This window comes from Xyrauchen texanus, chromosome 12, assembly GCF_025860055.1.
Source record: "Xyrauchen texanus isolate HMW12.3.18 chromosome 12, RBS_HiC_50CHRs, whole genome shotgun sequence".
Lineage (NCBI taxonomy): Eukaryota > Metazoa > Chordata > Actinopteri > Cypriniformes > Catostomidae > Xyrauchen > Xyrauchen texanus.
The window spans coordinates 28,750,173-28,766,269 of NC_068287.1; the positions used below are offsets into that span (position 1 = coordinate 28,750,173).

At 38.1% G+C, this 16,097-nt stretch overlaps 1 protein-coding gene across 1 annotated transcript in view; it reads left to right on the plus strand.

Moving 5' to 3' along the window:
- Window positions 1-5,206: 5,206 nt before the first annotated feature.
- The window catches only part of shank1 (SH3 and multiple ankyrin repeat domains 1), a 138,555-nt gene continuing 127,664 nt past the window's right edge, over window positions 5,207-16,097 (plus strand). The window contains 1 exon segment of the mRNA XM_052139116.1: window positions 5,207-5,324. The gene's annotated coding sequence lies outside the window, so the exon portion shown is untranslated.

The window sequence follows — 16,097 nt, forward strand, 5'->3', positions numbered from 1 at the left end:
ATTTTTACATCACTCATTCTACAGTAAGTATTACAGCAGTTTCCTAGTGAAACAAACACTAGAGGCACTACAACCACAATTACTTTTATTCACTTCCACACAGATCACTAGTAAAATTACAGATTATCAGTTCCTAAACACTTGCTGTAGTAACCAACTGCCTTTACAAACATGTTAAATTCGATTCATTTGCACATTGACAGTATTGTTTTTTTGATCTCACAAGCTTTAATGTCACTTTCGGTTAGGTTTAGTTTAAAAGGGTATGTATTGTTGATTTAAAACTTGACAGAGCATTAATCGTATACACCCTTAAAACGAATTGATTGAGAGAACATTTAGCTCTCTTTTAGTGCCACACAGTAAACATTTCACCTTGGAGCTGCCCTGGTGTAAAGAACCACGTAATATCATTTTGGAAAATGTCGCCACAGTGAAGTAATTTTCATGAGATCCAAAAGGATTGAAGGTTTTCAGTTACTTTCTGTGAAAAGCATTTCTATAGAAATCTACTAACCTGGCAAATGCCAGGAGCCAGATCATATTTACGTATTCTCAGTAATAAAGCTTAACCATGACTCTGTCTCTGTCCCCATCACAAAGAACTACAAATTTCTTTCAGTCGTGTAGAGGTATGGTTTTCTAAAATAGTGCTACAATTCAGTGTTCATTTGCAGTTCCTTCCCTAGAATATTATTTGTTGTTTCTATCTTATGAGCATTTATATCTTATGAGCATTTAATGTACTTCCTAAAAGTGAAACATCTAATTTTGAATTGAGGACCAGTAACCTCCCAGCATGTTAACAGAGCTGCAAGATGACTTAAAAGGCCCTGTGTATAGTGCTTTTAACCAGGCCCTGGCTCAGCCTGAAAGCTTGTCATGTCTGTAGAGGTTGGAAATGGATGATAATAGATAAAAACTAAAATGGGTGTAGAGTAGACCCATATATTTGGAACTGGCTTAGTGTCCAAACGGCCAATCAGCATTAGTGTCTTAAGTGATACAAATGTGAATGATGGATTGTTTTCTTAACTGGACCTTCATCTCAATTATTCAATGCCAATTTAGTATAAATTGTATATTGAATTTCTTGGCCCATGACACATTAAGTATGTGTTTCAAAAGGCAGATTTGTCAAGTAATCTTCTCTCTGACTGTTAAGCTGTTTCACTCAGCAGTCAGTTGTTTTATTTTTGCATCTCTGCTAGGGACTGTTTTATCAGAGATAGTGTGCAGAGACTATGCTGATATAATACTTCATGGCTTTTATCTTAACCAGTGCTTTTATAGATGATTGTACATGCTCTTAAGTGGTTGTAGAAGTTGATGTGGTGTCAGTGGGGATGTCGCAGATGAAGAAGCAAAGGTAAATAAAGTAGAGCCACATCTTTTGCATCTGAGCCACTGGTGTAAAGACAGAGCTATCCTTAATGCTGAGAAATGTTTGTAGACATAGAGACAAGGAAATGCAAGAGGTATATACAGTATCTCCTGTAGTTGAGAGACAATAAAAGAGAAAGAAAAGACATGAGTGAGTTTGGAAACATCCTAGTGCTTTAAAGCAAAGTAGCTAAATAACACAATGAAAACAATAGAGCTAAATAAATACAGTGGATGAAAATGGAGAAGAATGGATGGAAGGAATTTGTGGATGGAAGTTTACAGGACAAATGATTTAGTGGTAGAGAGGGAAGACCATAATTGGACTTCCTGAGAAACATTTGCAAGTTGCAGGAGACATGAAGGCAGTGATGCAGCTGCAAAGTATTTGAAGTGGAGAAAGGTCATGTTCATTATGACCATAGCAGTTAAAATGGCTGGCATATGCTGACTACAGCTCTTGATGTGTCTTTTATTTCTGTGTGCCATTCGTTTTTGGGTAAGTTGCTCCAAAAACAGTAATCCACGACAAATGACAAATTCATTTTATAAAATTGTGATCAGATTACTTTACGGATTACTTCATGGAAAAGTCATGTTACATCTAATTTCTAATTACTTTTAAGTTACTTCCTTAACACAATTTTCACTGTCTATTTTTACTCCATGTTCATTATCACACGTCATACACTTAGCACCACTTACCTTATAAAGACACATTAATATTGTTTTAGAAATATGGGTAACCAAATTTATAAAAGTAATTAAATTAAAGACAGTACATTAATCTGATTACAGGAATTTAAAATGTAATGTGTAACTACTTTTTAACTAAAAAATTAATTAGACTAGATGGACAGTAATTTATCATTTTATGGTTCAAAAGGATGATCGCTGGGGCCCGTTGTGCACCCAGAGCACTCAATGCACCTTTTTGCAAAGCCTGCACTGGTTTCACAGCTGCACACCACCCAACATATAAGTTAATATGTAGTATGCATGAAGTATGGAATATATATATATATATATATGAATTATATATACATAAAACAATCTTCACCTATATGTAAAAACAGCAGAAATGGGCAGGAGCACTGACCTACTCCTGAGGTAGAATGCATTGTACTGCAATAATTAGTAGATAAGTGAATTCCCTAGTAGGCAGTGCAGTGACGTGACGTGCTGTTTAATTGTAAAGCAACAAGACATAGAAGTAAAATAGAAGAGCAACTTCAACATAGCAGCATAACTGTAACTGACAGGAAAGTGACATTGCAGTAAATAAATTTGTAGTGCAAATTTGAGCGTGAACTAGTGACTGTTCTGGAGCCTGATGGCCTGTAGATAAAAACTTGTCTTTAGTCTAGTTGTGTGTGACTGAAATGTGCAACAATGTAATTTGTCAAAAACTGACTGTGTACAGTGCTATATAATTATGTGGGCTTTCCTGAGACAACATGTCTGATAAGTGTCCTGTAAGGATGGAAGTTTATTGCCCATGATGAGCTCTGCTCTCAACACCCCCTAAAGGGTTTCCCATTCAGTGTAAGAACAACTGCCATTCCAAACAGTGAAATAGCCAGTCAAAATGCTCTCTGTGGTACAGAGGTAGAAGTTTTTCAGAATGTCAAACCTCTTTTGTCGGTATGCAAGGATGTATCATCTCCATTGGAGTTGAGGCCTAACCTGGTATTGTCAACAGCAAATTAAAGATCAAGTTGGAGCTGGTCTTTGCAGCACAGACATGGTTGACAAGGCTACAGCCTCATAGATTTGCAGATATGTTAAAAATGCATGTAGGAAGACCAGGTGAATTCAGCCACAAGTAAGGGTGTCGATCCACTAAAGATTGAAACACTGATGACTTAATTACCTGCAAAAGTATTATGGGGTCTCGGATTAAAATACAAAAATAAAGTATATTTTTAAACAACCTTTGACAAATCCCCTTAGACTCATCACAACCTTTTGCATTCCCTTTGAAAAAATAGGCCATACTAAATAAAAGGTGATACAATTTTAACATCATAATAAACAAGACAACTGTTACATACATACTGAACAGAAAGTGTGGCAGAGTAATCAGGTCGTCCGATAACATAGCCGAATGGCAGCTGGTTGTGAGGTAGGATGGTTCGTTTGGTAACTAGCAAGTGCAATGACAGTGGCTCATGCTATAGGTTGAGTTAGAATGGGATGGGTGGAGCTGAGCAAGCTGCACAAAATATAAATGTCAGTGTTGTGATAGTGCTTGGGAGGCTCAGTGTTTATACATTTGAGTAAGGTAAACCCACAAATGGCTGACTTATAGTTGTCAATGAACAATAAACTTGGATAGTAGAACGCATTTTGACATATAAAAAAGCTACATACTTCAACTTCAACTTTTAACCTTGTATTGTTTCACTTTCATGTACACTATGAAAGATAACTATATCTAAAAATATATTTGACCGAGAATTTTACACTCTAATGACTTGATAGACTTGTGGCTGGAGTGAACATAGTGAGCAATGATGTTCACAAGCAATGGTGCATTTTTTGAATTTTTAAGGTGCATACATTTCAGTACACTAGAACGTATTTGTTATTGTTGTTGTTGTTGGTTTGTGATTGGAAAAGCCCTGGAAATGGCCATCCCCTGGCCAGTGCCCTGACGTAGGGAGCTGATTGAGACACACCCTTTGTTTTGGGCAGTCTGTGGCAAAACACATGAATTCAATGAGGGTAGCTTCTAACCATCAGTATATTTTAAATTTTTAAATTGCATTTAGGTCCTTGTTCCACTCCTTTCCCTACTCCCTTCATCATTTTCCTAGCTCTCTAAATTCTTTTGCCCTCTTACAAGCTCAGCCTTTTTACCAAATCTTTAATATCTATAATAAATAATATTTATAACCCCTCTTTCTGCCTCTCCCCTCCATTTTGGCTCCCTCTTTGCATCTCTAAATGAATAAGTGGTTCACTCTTCCTCTTACAGATGTTGTATTTTTCAGTTCTCAATTTATGTTTGAATACAGCAAGCTTTTATTTTTTCACAGAGCCAACATTTATTCTGTGGACTGCATCAAGGAAAGAGAGTGTTTCCCTCAGATGCCTTCCCCCATGGTGTGATTTTCTTTCTTTTGTCCTCTACGATGAATTTAGCTGAGTTCATGTTTTCTCTTTGTGTATGATGTGTGTCCACAGTATAATCTGATGTATTTTTTATGTTCTCTACTTTTTGTATGCCTTGCACTGCAATCACCATAGTCAGTCAAGAAATCTCCTCCTTGTTCTCAGCTAAGAGTCTAGAACTCAACATCAAAGAAAAAAGGAGAGAAGGAGTGGGTCTGTATTTGGGTTCTGATGGAGAAGACAGTGAAGGAGAAATTGGGACGGGAGGAGGAGGACGGGGGAGGGGCAAAAGCGATTGAGAGGGAGCAAGGCAGGTATGGAGGGTGGGAAACAAGAGGATGAGAGAGGAATGAATCCAACCAACCAGCTGAAAGAGAAAGAGAGATCGGCGCTGTTTGAACGTGGTAGAGAGAAAAGGGGGGAGGGATGGAGAGAGAGAGAGAGAGAGAGAGAGGAGAAATGGTAGGACCGATTGTCAGTAGTGTTGCTACTGCACGGCCACTGGAACGTGTCTGCCTGCTGAGGATATGCATTGGCTCCCAGCACTCAGCAGCACACAGGACACACATTTTAAAATGTAATTTCCAAAGGCCTAATTGTTTCCGCTGTGATTTATTTTCATCCTTTTCATTTTTCTTCTTATTTTTTTGTTTTGTTTGATCTGCCCTTCTCCCTTTTCCTTCTCTTTTTTTTCATTGTTGTTGTTGTTTTTATTTTATTTTATTTTTTTACCAGCTGCTGGTTTTTTCCCTTTTTAAAAACTGCTGTCATTCTCTCCGTTTACAAAGGAGGGATCTGCAAATAGAGACAACCACAGTAAGACAGTAAGTGGGACTTGTTTCTTCTATAGCCTGTGCCGGGGTATGCATGAAACGCTCTGGGAGGCTGGTAAAAATGTGAGGAGGATGCAAAATGAATGGATCTGATGGAGATGGATAGATTTTAAGAGTAGATGCCAGAATCTGACTGCTGCTTTGCTATTCAAAGTTTAACTCTTCATCTCTAGAATGTGTTCAGCTATTTCAAAGCAGAGCCAGCCCATGCATGCACTGTATATACTGTACTAAGTGAAAGATGTCAGGAGATAAGACTGTGGGTGTTGCTTATCTGTATTTTGGCTGCAGCAGTATGTCTGTGATATAGGGGGAATCCGATTTGCCTTCAAAGAAGACAGACACTGAGGTTAGATTAAAACAGGAGGTGCAGGAAGAAGTAAATACAGCATAAGTTTATCTGCATATGTGAATGATTGCATGTTAGGTGTATTGTGCACTGTTTCTGGTCCTCAGTGTATTAAAGCGACTGAGCGTTGACAGGAGCATGATATGCAATATCCTGTCACTCCCTGAAACACACCCACCCACATACATTGGCATGCATGCAGACTTACTCACCCAGCAACGGCAGCTGACTGATCTGCAAGCATGGCAGCTCTCTCATATGATTGCTGCTCTCAAATGCCACATCAGTTTCTCTGTTCCCTCCTTTCTTTCTCAAAAACACACACAATGATGACTAAAATAACTAAAATTACTAAATTTGCTATGAAGTTATGGTTTGACTGATAAATGCCATTCTGCAGTTATCCCAAGTGAATAGTTAAAGGGATAGTTCACCCAAAAAAATAAATCATGTAATCATTTACTCACCCTCATGTTGTTCCAAACCCATATGACTGTCTTTCTTCTGTGGAACTCAAAGAGAGCCAGCCTAATTCACCATTCCCTTTCATTATATGGAAAAAGGTGCAATGAGAGTAAATGGTGACAGGTTAACATTTTGCCCAGCATCTCATTTACTAAAAGAAATGTATACAGGATTACGTTTTATCATTCGTATCACTTTCTTTCTTCTGCGGAACACAAACAAATATATTTTGAAGATTAAATTATGTGTTTTTGTACATACAATATAAGACAATGTGTTTTAAAATGTTTAAGTTTCAAAGAGGACATAAAGGCACCATAAAATGAGCCACTCGAGTGGATTAATCCATGTCTTTTGAAGTGATACAATAGCTTTAGGTGAGAAGCAGGCCAAAATTTAAGTCCTTAATCAATTATAAATCTTGCAGAAGCTCATTCACACACTTTCATGCACTTGACTCAAGCACAGAGCTCTGTATGTGAACCAGACACAGGTTTGTGGTTTTTATGCTTAGTTTGGCTATTCTGAAAATGGAGATGCAAGCTAAAATGATAGAGAAGATGGTTGAAATCATTCATATTTGTATACTTTTAAAATATACCTTGGTTACCAAAAGGTTTATAGTTAACACTAGAAAATCAAAATGCAATGTTTTATTGATGTATAATTACACAAGGATTGAGTGTACCTGGCAACTGTGCAGTATCAAAGTATCAACGTCTTTAAACCTGCACTGTGTTGCGATCGAGCAAGATGTCAAGATTTAAAATAAATAAAGGTTTAAATTTGTATCTGTTTCTCTACCAAAGCAATCAAATTGCTTCAGAAGAAATGGATTGAACAGCTCGAGTTGTATGGGTTACTTTAATGCTACCTTATATGAAAGTTTTGGACCCCAATGACTTGTATTTATGGACAGAAACACACTATACATTCTTCAAATATTTATATTTATTTTTGGGTGAACTATTCCTTATCATTAAATCTTAATCATTAAATACAGACATATAAAAAGCAATGGCAAATCCTTAAGTAGGTTAACAGCATCAGTTACTTTTCAAGTGCTTCCCATAAACACACATACCTATAGCTCCAGATATACATTCACCCAAACACACACAAACACATGTTGGTGCAGCTATCATTATAAGGACTTTCCATAGACATAATGATTTTTATACTGTACAAACAATAGATTATATCCCCTAACCCAACCCCTAAACCTAATGATCATAGAAAACTTTCTGCATTTTTACATTTTCAATGAAAACTTCTTTTAGTATGTTTTTTAAGTGAATAAACCTGACCACACACACTCACTTGTACACAGAATACGGAATGCCCCTTGAACAGAGAGCAAACTCCTCATCTCTCAGGCAAGAAGTGGCACACAAATGAATCAACACAAAAGCATTCTGATGTGAAGAGATCTCCAGGCAGCACTGTGTGTTGTGTACTGTGTATTGATTTGGTTTGGGATGGTCCCCTGTCATTATCTGCTGAATCTATTCTTAGGAGCCTTTGTCTCTTGTGTATATCCTCCTCCAATATATTGCCTGCGCTCACAAGAGGAAGATTGTTACAGGTCTCTGCAGCGGTCACCCGTAATTACATGATATGGGTATTTCTAGCCAGTTATTTTGAAAGAGAGAGAGAGAGAGAGAGGGGGAGAGAGAGAGAATAAGTAATAAAAGCAATGAGGAAAATATATTTATATATATATATGCATATAATTTGCCTTTCCAGCTGTCAGAAACAAACATGTATGACCAAATTCTTTACTCAGAGTATAAAGGAATATTTTTGATGGTATTACAGAGTTGGAAGTGAGGGCTTTCCCCCCTTATTTCAAATACAAACAGCAGCATAAAAACAAAAAGAATACACAAAGACACACAAATATGCTTTTCTGGCATAGATACTGTAGGCAAAACAGTGTTGCCAACATTGCTTGTAATAAAGCATCTCTTGCTTGGTCACATGCTGTCACACACCCTCTTTTCCCATTCTCTGTCTTCCCTTTAAACACACACATACACATTGAGTCTCTTCGGTGTGTGTTAGCTGCAGGGGGATATGAGATAGGATGACAGACTGGATAATCAGACAAAGGCACACAAAGAGAACTAAAATTAGACACAATGAACGGGCCATTGACAAATCGAGAAACTAGAACGGCACTAACACCTTTCTGCTCATTGCTCCGGTACAACCCAGACTCTCGCCTCATCTGCATTGCCCTCTCCATCTCATGCATACACATGGATGATTTCAGAAAAACTGCCATGTCTTTACTCGTTACTATCTGAGGATGATAAAAGCTGTGATAGTATAAAGCATATCTTACGAAGTACTTTATTTAATTTTATATGAGTTCACATTTGGGGGAGGGGGGGTTGGGTTGGCATGGGTGCTGGATGGCAGGGGCAGGCTGAATACATACAAGTTGTGCCGCTGTGATTTAATGTGCTGAATAACATCATTTTTCCCACCGTGTCCGATATTAAATTACGGTCCAGCTGTTGTTAAATTTAAATTATATTTAGTTGTTTTCACCGGAGCACCACCTGAGACTTCTCCCATCTACCAGCGATGCTTGATTCAACATCCCGCGTCTACTACCTGTGCAGATATCAACAGTGCAACTGGGTTGTAGTTTGCCAGGTTGAGGTAAAAAATGGGTTGAAATTTGTATGATGTGTCCATTGTGTGAGTAGGATGCGTTTCATACAAGATCTGGCAACTGGACAACCTTGGAATAATATATTGATGTGATTATTCATATAACGATGTTTGGGCCATACAAATTACGGGAGTTTCATGGGAGAAATAACAAAACGGGAGGGGGGGCGGGAGATCGGTGTGAAATACGGGAGACTCCCTGTAAAAACAGGAGTGTTGACTGGTATGTTTTCATATAAACATTGAAAGTGAGACAAATGTAAACATAAGGTAAATTCCAAATTTAGGGCTGTTGATTCAGCGCGTTAATTCAGTGCGATTAATTTAATTAAAAATTACGCGTTAAAAAAATGTACGCAATTAATCAAAATGCCCCCGGATTGTAATAAGGAAGATTCCTGAGAAATACAAACTTGTAGTACCACCTGTTTACTCCAGAGGGCAGTAATTTAAATTTCAGCATTCGTTATGTTCTTGTGTTCAAAACACTTGATGGAGCGCAAATCCGAACTATGGGATCTCAAGATGTGTTCGAAGTATTAAACTATATTTAACTTGACACAGTGACCTAAAGATAGTATGTTTATTATGCAACGCACCCGAGACGCTACACAAGCATGTCTGATGCAGGTGTACATTGACGGGTCCTTAAACAAGCCCTCACAATAAATCTCGAACTGATTGACAAATTCACTTGTGTAATGGATTACTGTGAACTGTATGCCAATGATTGACTTATGATCAATAATATGGTAGTAAACAATATATTGTATTCTAAAGCCGCTTTTTATATTGTCTTATCATGATTAACTCTTCTGCCACAAGAATATAATACATTTTAATTATCTGAATATATATATATATATATATATATATATATATATATATATATATATATATATATATATATATATATATATATAATTTTAGATATTTATAGATAACTATGTATAATTAGTTCATCATTATTTATTTATTTATTGTTATATGAGGGGCTTTCTCAGCAAATATTTGTATATGCGATTAAATGCGATTAATCGTGAATAATTATTTGGGACATCATGTAATTAATTAGATTCAAAATTTTAATCGATTGACAGCCCTATCCAAATTACATTTTTGCACTCTTCAATGATACTGCTTTATTCATAAAGTCGTTTCAAATCAAATTGAGCAACTGAATCCCTTCACAACAAGATTCGACAACAAGATTCTACTCCAGCTCTAAAAACTCTCCTGGGCTATGAAGAATTGACTGTTAATTCATAAGAGAAGGGAAAAGACATAGAAGTGGAATTGGGATGGTGGAAGGATGCTGGAATAATTGTCACAGTTTATATACACTTGCATTCTGAATGACAGGATTAGATGAACATGCTCCTCCTATACTTTCATTAAGAACTCCATATTGTAGAATCGTTTGTATATTGCATCACATCTCTCCCTAGTTTTCTCTCATGTATAGTGCTGGTATGCTTGCTTGCCAGAAAAATCTCCAGCAATGTACTTGCTTTACATGCACAGCTATAATCAAGCTGCAGTAGTTTTTTTTCGTAGTTGGGATACAGTCTTCATCTTTCTGTCCAAGTATACATGATACAATGCAAAACTGCAGAGAGGAAAATTTGAAGCAAGGACATCAGCTGCGGATGTGCCGCAATACACGCCAAGTGTCACCTCTGTCTTCTAACCATGAGCACAAAGGTGGAGGCTAATTGCAATCCGATTAACGTGTATACATTCTGAACGAACTCAAGCTAAAATTGCATTATCTAGGTCTGTTTATCCAACTTTGAAAATATTGGACTAGTACAGTCAGATAGACTTAATCGTTGACGTGACATTTTATAAAGATGAATTATTGTTTTAGTCCAACTGAAATAGACTTTTAAACAGATACACAGGTAGCTGTCTAAATTTGCTTAAAGTAAATGTACTCTAAATTTATTGAGTGATGTTACATTAATATGGTTTTTGACTTCAATTAAACTAGCTAATAACATTTTTAGGTTACCTTTTTTTTCAATGTGGCCTCCATTTTCACTGACAAAAAGAAAATAGGGCCTTCAAAGATATGAAAGAGTAACTGTTTCAGAGCAGTAGAGGAGCAGTGATACACATGCCTCTGATAAGTTGGAATTATGGAATCCTATTGGGATGCAGGTGCTTTCTTTAATTTCCTGATTCAATTTCCCTTATCTGGCCCTGTCCCAAATAATACCCTCAACCCTACTCCAAGTCTAATCTTTGGTGACGTAATGCTACATAGACTGAAAGTGCATTGAGGGTGCAAACTATATATATATTTGAGGACACCAATCTAAAACATAACCTGACAGCTAGACCTATGGCCTTGGGTCGACTTCACAGACAAATGCAAAAGAAGGGCTCAAGACCACATGTTTTCATGGCAAGTGGCATAAAAAAATCCCATAAACAATAATAATAAAAAAAGTAAACACCAGTGCACTAAACTAACAAAAGCACTTTACAGAAAAAGCTATTCATCATGCATATGTTTTGCTTCTCTTTGTTTTTCTATATTAGTTCTGATGTGAGCACCGGTTTGAATTAGAACAAAATACTTCTTGAACTGTGCAAATCAATTGTGATGAATATAGTCCTGCATGTTCCTCTCACACTTTCCCAAGAAATGGGTAGATACAGATATAAAGTCTGTTAATTTCTATTTTCTATTAACAAACATTTCTATCCTGAGCATTTTCTAAGGGAGGGCTAATTAAACATTTGCCTGCATCAGCTGTATCCAAGCAGTGGGCACAACCTGGCCGGCATGGATCGATACCAATGGATCCATATGAATTAGGCCAGTGTGGAGCCATGATATGGTATTCAGTCTTTCATTCCTGTTTATTTTACTCAACTACTGTCAGCTTATGTTTGTTCCCTGATTCATCCTCTCTTTTCTTTATACTTGAAAAGACTAGCATTGCTGGTCACCAGCATATGTTGAGTTAAGGATGCAGATCCCTGGTCCTCCCTATATGCAAAACTACATGTTGCATAGGGGTGTTAATCAGTATATTATACAGTAAAAAGTGGGACTTTCTTTAGCAAGGCACAACTATTAATATTGGTGCGTCCTTTGTTGAGGGATTTTCGAAAATTCCTAACCCAATACTTCTTCCACCAAAACTTTGGTTATCATTTGTTGCACACCCATGAATGAGGGGTCAAACCGACCAGTTTACCGAGGAGAGGAGCGCTATGACTTTTATAAGCGGTCAGGCGGTAAGCAAAAAAAAAAGCCCATAGTCTTAACATTGAAAATGGAGAAGAAGGCTCATATCTCAGGAACAGAAAAATTGTAGAGACATGGGGGTGGCCTCTTTTCACAAGTTTAGCACAACACCCTAGCAACCACCTTGCAATGCCATATCAACCACCCATAACACCATATCTCAGCACCAGAACATCATGGAGACATAGGGTACCTTTTGACCAGGGGAGATGTGCTGAGGCCCTTAGTACACCCTGGGTGCCTCTAGGGGCCCTGGCCATATCACGGCAACAGAAAAAAATAGAGATGTGGGGATAGACTCGTTTGAATTAGGCCAGTGTTCTTAGGCCCTTAGTAGGCCCTGTGAGGCCTTTGAGGGCCACAGGGGGCATATCTCAGTACCAGAAGATCTTAAAGGCTTAGCTGTTGGCTTGTTTGATTTTGGGAAGTGTACTGAGGTCCTTTGTGCTTTATCTTGGCATCAGAACATTGTAGAGACATGGGCTTTTTTTGACTTGGGGAAATGGCTTGATTTGACATTGTCAAGTTTTGCTAAGGCAAGCACATCTCACGTTTTCTTATCCTATCTCGTTATTAGTAGTATTTCATTTATTTTACGGACATACACAAAGTTTTGCTTAGGGCCCAACAAGGCTGGGGGGTGGGGGTGGGTCGTTCAAGCTTTTGGAATTTAGCCCACTTATTTACGCACTTCCACACATTTTCCTCCCTCTCTCATTCTGCTCAAGGTAGAGGACTGATCTGGGACAGACAGTTTCCCTTGTGCTCTGGCCTACTTCAGATCTGTCCTTTCTCTCTCCCTTACCACCCCCTCTCTTTCTCCTCTTTTATTCTGTCCATCTGTCTCTCTCTCTCTCTCGTTTCTGTGTATCTCTTTGGCATAAGGGGTGATGAGGTTGGTGTTGGCAGGGTGGGGTGTCATATTGTGTAGTGTCTGGGTAACAAGAGTGATACAGTGTTATGTAGAGACAGGTGTCATGCACTCTGGTGGTGTCTGTGTGGTGTTGGCAGAACCAAGAGTGCTGAAGTGGATCTCCAAGTCCCCTTGAACTGACAGAGCTGTTCCCTCTTGAGCGTTGTTTTTCAAGGAGACTCCCTTTTGGACCCAAACAGAAGCCCTGCTTTTGAGATTAGTCTAGCACTTTGGAAACGTATGTACAGAGAACGTGTGATATGTCTGCATCAGTGTGATTATAGGGCATAGGGGTGTTTCAGGGGATGTCAGTGTTTATATGTGTGTGTGTGTGTGTGTGTGTGCAAAAGAACAGAATAGATTTGGTGAATCCCGGAGGACAGCATCGTTCTCTGTTTCTGTCTCTTTCTATTTCAGTCGTTTCCTGTCTATCTTTCTCCATTGCTTCACTGCGAAATGCAAGTGAAATATGGTTATAGTAATGCAGCTGTATGCTTCCATTCTCCTTCTTTCCCACTCGGCCCTGGCTTTGCCACTCGATTGCAGCATGGCGGTATAAGTCATTCATGCCAACTGAACTGAACGATTGGCTGAAGTCTCCTGTACTTCTGTGGACCAGCTCCCGGTGTATTAGTGCTAATTGCACTATTGAGAGGGAAAGAGGGATGCAGCAAAAGAGGGGGAGTGGGGCATGAATTTTTCCCAGCAATAACCAGTGCATCATCAAAATACAGCTATATTTAGATACAGAAGCACGGTTGGTGAGCTGGTCGGCCCAGAACAGCAGTTTTACTGCCGTGTCAGTGCATTACGCCCATATTGACTTATCTATGGACAGTTTTGCTGCTTATGCACATTTATTAAATGTTGACGTTCAGGTTTTGTACGAAGACTCTGAGGAGTATACTTTATGAGATGTTCTATTCAATGCTGTTTAGACATGCAATCGCTACTGAGCATGTTTACATGCACACCAACATGCTGATAACTACCAAACATCAGCTCAACAATGCAAGAAAACAGCATTTACATTAAACTTGAAATCATCAGATTAAGGTGTTTACAGGCAGAGAAAAATGGGATAATGGGCAAAAATATACATGTGCTAAAGAAAAACCTTTTAAAACATTAACATAACCTTACACATTGTGGGCTCATTAAGCATAATTGTTGTAAGATTGTGCATGTAAATACACAGTGACACTATCATGCAGCTCTGAGTACTTTGATATAATTTATGTCACCAGTCTCCAAAGCATTTTAAAGAGCGCAAATGCATCACAAAACACCATAATTTGTGTGGATATTATCATTCAGTTTGATCTGTGAGCTCAAGTCTACACCCAGTCCCAAGTCATTTCTAGTATTCTTGACAGTTCACAAAATGTCATTCCATTGGACAAACATCTTTAAATCAACTCTGTTTGTGGCTTCTTTGGATTACCTGATCAAAACTGAAATGTGGAATGAGCTGTGTGAGTGTTTGTGGTGAAGAAGCATGCATTTTTATTCAGAGGGATTATGTTATTAAGACTTGCTTAATGAAGACAGGAGACAGTCCATTACTCATGAATACTTCTGCATAGAATCTCATTGTTTGCAGAATTGTTGCACTCAAAACTGTATTAATCCACCAATGGTAAATCCTGCAGCATTGATCTTTTTTAGTGAATATTGTCGCTGCTTCTGATGAGAAAATCAGTTAGCAAAATTATTATTGCTCACATCCCTGTAGATATTAGGGACAGAACGTCATTAAGGCAAATGAAACCAACCAGTATGCTTATTAGGAATGTGTTTGAGAGTTCTGCTGAATAGATTAACACTGTATGCTATCCACTGCATTAGTTGATGAATGGCTTGTTGGATACTAGTGATATATTCCTGCTATTCTTCAGTCTCTGCTCATCTACAGTATGTCTAATGGCCACATGCTTCAGCTCACAGCGCTAAATGTTTATCACAGTGGCTTAGCTTAACTTGCTAATGTACCCTTCCTTATGCTGACAGCTTTGGCTCCATTTATCAGTGCCAAGTGCACAGAGACTATCAATCAACCTTCAATTGAGCTGCGGTGGCAGTGTCAGATCAAGTGAACAACTAGATCAATAGGCTTTTGGAACTCTCCTACATGTCAGTCATAAGTGTCCTTATCTAGGCTAATGTTCTATTGTGCATTTAAAAGGGTAGTTCACCTAAAACAAGAACATTCTGTCATAATTTACTCACCCTCACATTGTTTAAGACTCAGTTGTTAAAGTTCATTAAGCAAGTGTCTTGATATTTTGGGTAAATTAATTAAATCTGTGAATGCTTATGATATTTTACTATTCAAGACATTTTGGGACACTGAACTATACAATACAATAAAAAATGTTTTATAGGTTCAGCATAACTTTATATCAGGCCCACTGGTGCCACCTTAAGGATCACATACTGATAAGATCTCTGTGCCTGGCAAACTGGAATTTGGAATTTATATATTTGTGAATAAGAGGAATTTTCTTCTTTCTTCTTTCACTGAAACAGATGCATTCTCAAGCCGATTGCTATTAGAGATGCCTGTTGCTATAAGTGATGAGCAATATGTGGCAGCATAAATTATAAAAAAATAACAAGCCCATCTGTACACTTGCTTCATGTTTTAACAATCATTGCTCAGTTGTGAGTTATATTTTTCATGTCTTTTAAAGAGCAAGTAGCAATGACCTCCCTGTTGGTATCGCCACATTTATTATGTAAACCACACAAAATCTACCACACTTTGTGTTATTGAGCATAAGACACTGCCTCTGTCATGACCAAGCTCAGCATGTATACACTCAATGAGCAGTTACTGTTCACATTAACCTTAAGAATGGGGAAAAATGTGATCTCAGTTATTCCGACCGTGGTATGATTTTTGGTGCCAGACGGGCTGGTTTGAGTATTTATGTAACTGCTGATCTCCTGGGATTTTCACACACAACAGTCTCTAGAGTTTACTCAGAATGGTGCCAAAAAAATATAAATAAACTCCAGTGAGCAGCAGTTCTGCAGAGGGGAATTCCTTGTTGATGAGAGAGGTCAACAGAGAATGTCCAGACTGGTTCG